Below are 7,413 nucleotides of genomic sequence, written 5' to 3'. Positions count from 1 at the left end.
GGAAAATCATTCATTAGCAGACAAGAACTACAAGAACTATTGATTATTTTCATCCAGCTACTCAGCCATGTTCTAGCCAATTATTGTAAACACTAAATAAAGAAATATCAACCTTGCATACTTGCCACTATCTCCAGTAGAACTTTATTCCCCTGGATAACACATATCATCTCAGCCTCAGGGAAATGTTGAGCCAGAGAAACCTCCTTTAACATTTATGTCAGTCACATTGCCATCATCTGCAAGCTTCTGGAGAGAAGCCCCAAGAAAGTGAAGACTGCTAGTTAGTGCTTTAATGTATTTACTAAAAAAAGTATTTACTGGACACATGGCAAGAATCATTGAAGAAATAGTGTGAGGTTTAAAGAAATGCCTGGCTGATGGCCGGATCTGAAACTCTTGTTTTACTATGCAAATATTTGGCCTGATCTACAGAAGTCGTGAGCTCTGGAGGGAGGATTCATCTCACCTGACTAAGAAAGAAATCTGGGTTGTTCACAGAGGTGCTGGTCTGTTTTAGTGGTTTCCAAAAACAGCACTGCAGGTGCCCATGGCCAGGGAAGGCTCAAGTTCAAGCTTGAAATATCACTTTAAAAAAGCAAACCTTAAGAAACTTCAATTTGTCCATGTGTTTCAACCTGTGGCCTTGCTGGTACTCAGCCTCCTTAATAGTGAAATGTTTTATTTAAATATTATATTATGATAGGAGCCATGGCTTTAAAACCTTGGCCTTTCACATACATTTTAATGGGCTTGGGGGAAAAAAGGGAGAAATCTGTCTCCAGTTTTTTGACAGAGTTGTAATTAAAGAAGATTTTTCATAGAGAACATCTGTTTCTCTTGACAGCTATATTCTTGTTGGGAGAAAAAGAAGTGCCTAAAAAAATAGTTTGTCAGTCTGAGCTTTTTATAGGTTTTCATCCAAGAATATTTATCTTGAGGCTTTTTTTTGACAAAAAAAGTTGATATTTCCTGAAAGGAGAGCTATTCTGATCAAGGCTTGAGTTTCAGCAAATGTTGACAGAGCGGTGGCAGCCCTGGGTTTTTGTCGAGCTGCCTCTGCCTCCTCCACAGCCCCTACAGTGGGAGAAAGGCAGCTCTCACCCTTCCCAGCCACCGTGCCGACAAGTCAAAGAATTACAATGTCATTAAAAGAAAATCAGAGACACAAAGATGAATGGCTGGCTGAAGGGGTCACACTCTCACATGTATGTACATGCAAATGTCTGTCTGTCTTTGTGTGTGTGTATATATATATATATAAAAAGGAGTTTTCTTTCTATTTCTTTCCAAGCTGAAAGCACTGAAAATTCTTCCTAATTTCCCAGTAGTCCTCGTTAATTCCTTAAGATTTTCCCCACCTCTTTTCAAAGCCTGAAGTTCAAAGACTCAGAAAGGAGCTGCCTCAGCACTTTCTTTTCCCCTTGTTTTTTAAGTTTTTCAGCAAAGTCCAATCAAGCCTATTAACTCCTTTCTTTCATTTTTCCCCCCACCCTCCTTAAAGGGGAAATGGACATGGGGCTCAGCCAATGCTGCCAAATACAACTGTCTGGGGAATTTCCCTCTCCCCACTTCTGCAGGTGATGCCTTCTTTCTTGGCAGCCATGTCCACATGGATTTGCTAAACACCCATAAATCCTGTCCCTGCTCCTGGAGGGCTCTGAGAAGAGGCTGGCCACCCTGCCCTGCCCAAGAGGACCAGGACAAGCCGGAGCACAGGTCCCTCTGCAACAGGGTGAGCTCCCCATGCATCCCCCCAGCATCTCCCAGTGCACCGTCCTTCGGGAGAAGTCCGACAAGTAAACAGACATCACATTTTCAGATGTCTCAACCAGTTATACATGCATTCTCCTCCTTATACCTTCTTTTCTCCTCAAATTCTGCCTTTCTGTATTACAGGAAAAAATGTAATACCCTTGCTTGATTATAAAGCAGCACCCTGCCTGCAGGCTATGCACAGCAGTGTCTTTCCTGTGTAGGAATTTCAATCAACTGTGGGTGCAAAGTGCTTTGGAAAGTCTCAGCCTCTGCACGCAAGGCACAATAATTAATCGCAAGCTCATAAGCAGTGATTTTCCATTGTCCCTTGGGATGCAGATCCCTTGGTGTCTGAACGGCTTGCTTCACTATATCACCCTGAGCATTAATGCGAACTGCAGACAGTAATTATACCAAGCATTAAAGTTCTTTAATTGTACGTACTGTGTTCATATTTATAACGCAACAGCAATCTTGGAGCCCTTGCAGTACTTCTTGCTCCACAGCACCGTCTGTCTGTGAAAAGGCAAAGGCAAGCCATATAAAACATAAAATAAAATCCAAATATATAAAGGTCAGGGTAGTAAATATAAAGATAAGCATCGCATCCTGTTAAATATTTATCATTAGTGACATTTTCATTATAGGTGGGCTGGGACTTACCAACTGTGTAGCAAACGTGAGCATGGCCGGCCCCAGATCTCTTCTCCAGGTCGTGAGGGCAGTGAAAAAAGGCTTTGAAATGGGATGAAAATATGTTGGAAATGGGTATGTATTATAGACATTGTTATTTCCCCTTTGAAGCAGCCTTAGCTTAGTAGGTAGTTCACTGAAGCTGCACCCCACTCCCAAAGGTAACTCCTGGGGTGGCCCTGGGCACTCTGCTATCCTGAATGAAATAGGGAGTTGGTTTGGGGGACTGGGAACAACCTTGCCCCTGCCCCCCTGCCTATTCACTACTCCCTTCACACAGTGGGACCTGACCTAAAAAATGAAATAAAAACCTGAAGGGCTTTTGTAATTGACTGAACAAAGGCACAACTCTAACGAAGACATGCTGGAAGGAAAGAAATGGGACTGAAAAGCAAGAATAAAAGCAGGTGATGTCTAATTCCGTGTAGAATATTCCATGTACACTGAAAAAACACCCCATCTTAGATGTGAAGGGAGAAGATTCTGCTCATCCTAGGAGTGTATGACCACCCCTGTGGAGCACCAGCAGATGTGCCTGAGCAAATATCACTCCTCTGGCAAACACCACTGTACAATATATCCTTTGCACCAGTGATGGATCTGAGCTGAGAAAGCACCTCTCAAATAAGAAATGCTCCCTTTTGGGATGGCTCTTGAGAAGGGTTTAATATTTTTAAACCCCTTGACTAAGTGCCGATTCATCAATGCACTTCATCTGTTCCTCCCATCCGTGCCTTAATTGTAACATTTTCCTTTTAATGAGGTGAAGCAGGAAAATGGGAAGGTAATTGTGGCAGTGCTGATGGAGGGTTTCCTTTATGATTTTAAAACTAATGATGACATGAAGCATGTGTTATTTCTGTTCAGCAAAGGACTTTCTCCCCCAGAGGAGGTAGATTAACAGGAGAAGGGCTAATCCCATAGATGAGGTGGGTCTCATTCAGATCACCCCTAGTGGGGTGGGGAAAAGCATCACTGAAGGCTGGAGAGAGCATGGTATAGGGTAGACAGTTCCCACTGCTGCAATGCAAAAGCAGGTGAGTGTATATGAATGTACACATGATACATATTCACCAGGGTTTCCTCTGACACCATTCTTGGCTTCCCTAGAATAAAGCCAGGCTCCACTGGTAAGGGACATGTATTTTGTGGCTCTTTTTCAGGACAAATCCCAAGTATTGATCACCACAAATGCACACTCCTGGGCCTCCCTATGGGGTCTCGTAAGCAGAAGGAGTGATATAAATAGTAAAGCACTCACACAGGGCTCGTTCTCAAACCAGCTTTAAAGCTGTCGGGTCATTCTCTGCAGTAACTCTCCTCAGCACTTTCTTCACCCACTGGTTAATGCTGTCCTGCAGCATTGCCTTGCTCTTTCCTACCCATGTCCAGCACATGAAGTGGCTTCACTCCTTGCTTTGGGGTCCAGGAAGCAGGGGAGCAGCAAACCCTTCAGTAGTCTTCAAAGGAAAATCAAAGGGACAGGTTTGGGTAGTGTTGGTCTATACAGTGGTGCTGGAAGCCATGAGCATCGTTTTGATCTCCACTGCACGGTCTGAGCAGCAGGATAGCAGGCCAGCAGCTTATCAGTGGTGCCTCCTTCACAAATGTCATCATCTTCATTTCTGAACTGTTGCTGATCCAAAGACCTGAGAAATGACCAGTGGCTACTAGTATTTTGCTGAGATGTTCTCACTTTCCTGGGATTCTGCATTGGCAATGACAAAGGAAGAGTTAACTGCTCATGGAGTTGGGTGGCACACACAGCTTCTGGGTCCCTTTCAGCCTTATTCTTCTCTAATTCATATAATCACTTCTACACCATCACTACAGGATGGTGAAGGCCCAGCCTTCACTTACTGCAAGGCTGCCTACTTTTCAACCTGTTTACCAGGTGAGCCAAAGTAGCCTGGCCTGGAAATTTGCCTCACACTTTATTCCTCAAAAATAAAAGTAAAATATTTTGGCCTAGAAACTTCAAATGTGATTTAGTACCTTGCCTGTAGCAAAGAGTGTTGCCCCTGGAGAGACTGGGGCATCTTCCATTATTAACAACAGGATCTGTGCACGCAATGAAGTGAGCGTGGCAGATACGTGCATCAGAAAGCACAGCTCAGGGCCTGACTTTGTAATTGTTATAATTATGCTGGGGCCCTGAGAACTGTTTCAAGCACTGTTGGTCTCCCCGTGTTGACTGCACTGCTGTGACATATATAGCAGTGACCCCGGGGAGTCAACACAAGCAGAATTGCTGAAGGCACAATGGGAAGTGCGCTGGGAAAGCTGCTATGGGCACATCTGGGGAAGTTTCGTCTTGAAAAAGAATAAGAAGTACAAAACAGCAGAACACTGCAACAAATAACAAAATTCATGGATTCAGAAAACTTCTTTCAGGTCTCTGCATATTCATAGGTCTGTTGGAGCAGTGGCCAGAGGACAGACAGAAGACTTCAGCCCTCAGGCATCCTATGGGACAGGAGGTGTCCCAGATTCAGCTGGGCTCTTGGGCAAGCACTGAATTAATCACAAAGCCATAAGAAAGACTGTGGGAAGGCAGGCCATAAGGACATTTCTGCAAGGGATGCATGGCCCTTCCTTAATCATACTTTGTCCAGCCTCCCTGTAAAGCTGGCTGGTGGCAGAGATACTGTGCCCTCCCCATGAAGTCTTAGAGCATGAAGGTCAGAGACATTTCCCAAAGACCCAGCCTATAGGACAACCCCTCATCTCCTTCCCTGCTGAACTGCTCTTCCTTAGCTGTGTTTTCATGCCCCCAATAGCCCCATCATTCCAAGCACCAGAGACAAGTGGGACAGCCCATGTGCTGTCTCCCAGTTCATCCCTGCTTTCATGTCTTCCTCCTCATGCATCCCATGTTCCTTTTGTCGCCTCCAGTTGCTTTCCTTGGGGAAATCTTGAGACTTATCATACAGCACTGGCTCTGCCTTCCCCATCTACCCACATCATCCTGTGGTCACAGTCCCTCTATCCCCTTCTCTTCACAGCTTCATTCCCGGCTTTATCTTCAGCTCCACCTTCTCCTTCCTCCCTCTTAGTAAAACATTTTAACAAGCTCAAACCTTGCTTTGTGTTAAATCCAAGTCTGAACAGTATGCAAGGGCTCAGAAAAACATGATTTAAATGGTGCCGTGCCCACTCACATCAGATTAAGTCTATAGAGGTAATTTACTGCATATAGAAACTAGAAGGCAGAGGCCAGCTCATTAATATCCAGGATTATTATTATTATTGCACTAAAACAGAAAATCTTTGTTTTACTTCTTTTCCTAGCAAATGCAAATTTGTGATACAAATAAGAAAACCCACCCATACCAGTCCTTATGGGTCACTATTGATTTCAGAAGGGAGAAAAAGGAGGAAGAAAACCAGTAGAATGAGAATATGCAGAGAGTCTAAAACCTCACAGAGGCAACAATTTAAAGGATTTCAAAGACTGTTTTCATAAGCCTTTTGGGACTCAAATGTAGCATATTGATTAAACTTCGGAAGCAGCTAAAAGCAGCTTCAACATGGCTAATTAATACAGTGATGCCCCGATGCCCCTTCTACTTGTTTTACTGAGGTTCAGGCTGTCAAATCAATTAATATTCACAACCCTGATGAAAGCAGAAACCTTGTTTATCATTTGATAAACTAATCAATGTATTGACTCACTCAACATAATGAAGTGACCTGTCCTGTGGGGTTGAATGTGGTGTCCTGCAGATGCTTTTGGGGTGACAAAAGACAAGCAAGTTTATAAAGACCCTTTTTTTGACTCTATAATCACAATGACAGGTTTTCTGATTTCAGGCAGTATTTGATGTCATCCTGTGTAGCTAGTTCTCTGTAGACCCTGGGTATACAACATTTCAAGGAGAAAGGTCTGTGATTATTCCCTGTTTGAACAGAGCTGCTGGTGCTTGTAGGACACCCTGACAGCATTTAGGATGTAGTCTGCAGGGGCTAAAGGACAACACCCCCTTCTCTGGGGAAAATCCCTTTACTTCTGACATTAAAGACAGAATTTCACGCAGGGATGTGATATCGTCTTTTGCATTTGACAGCTTCCACCCACCCTTTGTTGTAGACCACCACACATTTCCTCCATACATGCCTCACTTCCTGATCTTCACAAAAGGAATCATTTTTCCACCTGTTCAGTGGAGCTTGTGTCAGATGCTGTCTCTCACCATACGTCAGTTCAGAACTAGTTCAGTGCTGCCACAGCCAACCCACCCAGGATTATAATATCATATTTTACCATGGGGCAAAATATTCTAAAATGGGGCTTTTTACAAGTCTGCTTGAACTGAAGAGAGGTTCCTGTCTTCAGGTTCCTGTCTTCTAAACTTCCTCACCTGAACCCACACTAAGTCAGAGGCCTCATGAGACCATCTGGAAGGTCTTTAAGGCAGCCCTATATTTATGTACGCTTTCTTTCAGGATGAAAGAGCCAGATTTGCAGCCTTCTGGCTCACTGGAGAAGGTGGCTTACTGGGCAAAGCAGTGATACAAGGCAGGAACATGCAGAGTGCATGTCATCGGGATGCTGGGCTGACCAGGGTGACACCAGACAAGGTGGAGATATACGTGCTGGCTGTGTTATGTCATGTTTTTGGGAGTCTTAGATAGCTTCCGGGGTGAGCTGTTGGTTCTGGGTAACTTGGGACTTTCAAAAGTAAGGCAGAGAGATGTTGGTGCATGTGCATGTACTTTGCTTCGGATGAGGTGTCAGCTTTGATTTAGAGCAGTTTTTGATGCCCCCTAATAAACTGCCATGAGCTGTTTATCGAGTTTTAATTCAATGCACCTCATTAAAAAAACAAGGGAAGAAAAAGGGGGGAAAACAGTTGAATGAAATAATTTCAGCAACATCTGCTACCTTTCTAAGATATTCCACCAAAAGCCTATGGAGATCAAATATTTTCCTCTAATTAGAGCACTTTCCTTGCAAGCAGC

The 7,413-nt window shown here is 43.8% G+C and overlaps 1 long non-coding RNA gene across 1 annotated transcript; it reads right to left on the bottom strand.

The window, feature by feature from the left end:
- Window positions 1–2,172: 2,172 nt before the first annotated feature.
- LOC115611904 lies at window positions 2,173–4,147 on the bottom strand. Its single transcript, XR_003992749.1, has 3 exons — window positions 3,713–4,147; window positions 2,422–2,493; window positions 2,173–2,274 (listed from the first exon to the last, which is right to left on the bottom strand). It is a non-coding gene; the product is annotated as an uncharacterized LOC115611904 (long non-coding RNA).
- Window positions 4,148–7,413: the final 3,266 nt, after the last annotated feature.

Source organism: Strigops habroptila, chromosome 8, assembly GCF_004027225.2.
Source record: "Strigops habroptila isolate Jane chromosome 8, bStrHab1.2.pri, whole genome shotgun sequence".
Lineage (NCBI taxonomy): Eukaryota > Metazoa > Chordata > Aves > Psittaciformes > Psittacidae > Strigops > Strigops habroptila.
Note: the sequence above shows the minus strand (reverse complement) of the source record. Positions and strands in the feature narration are given on the sequence as shown.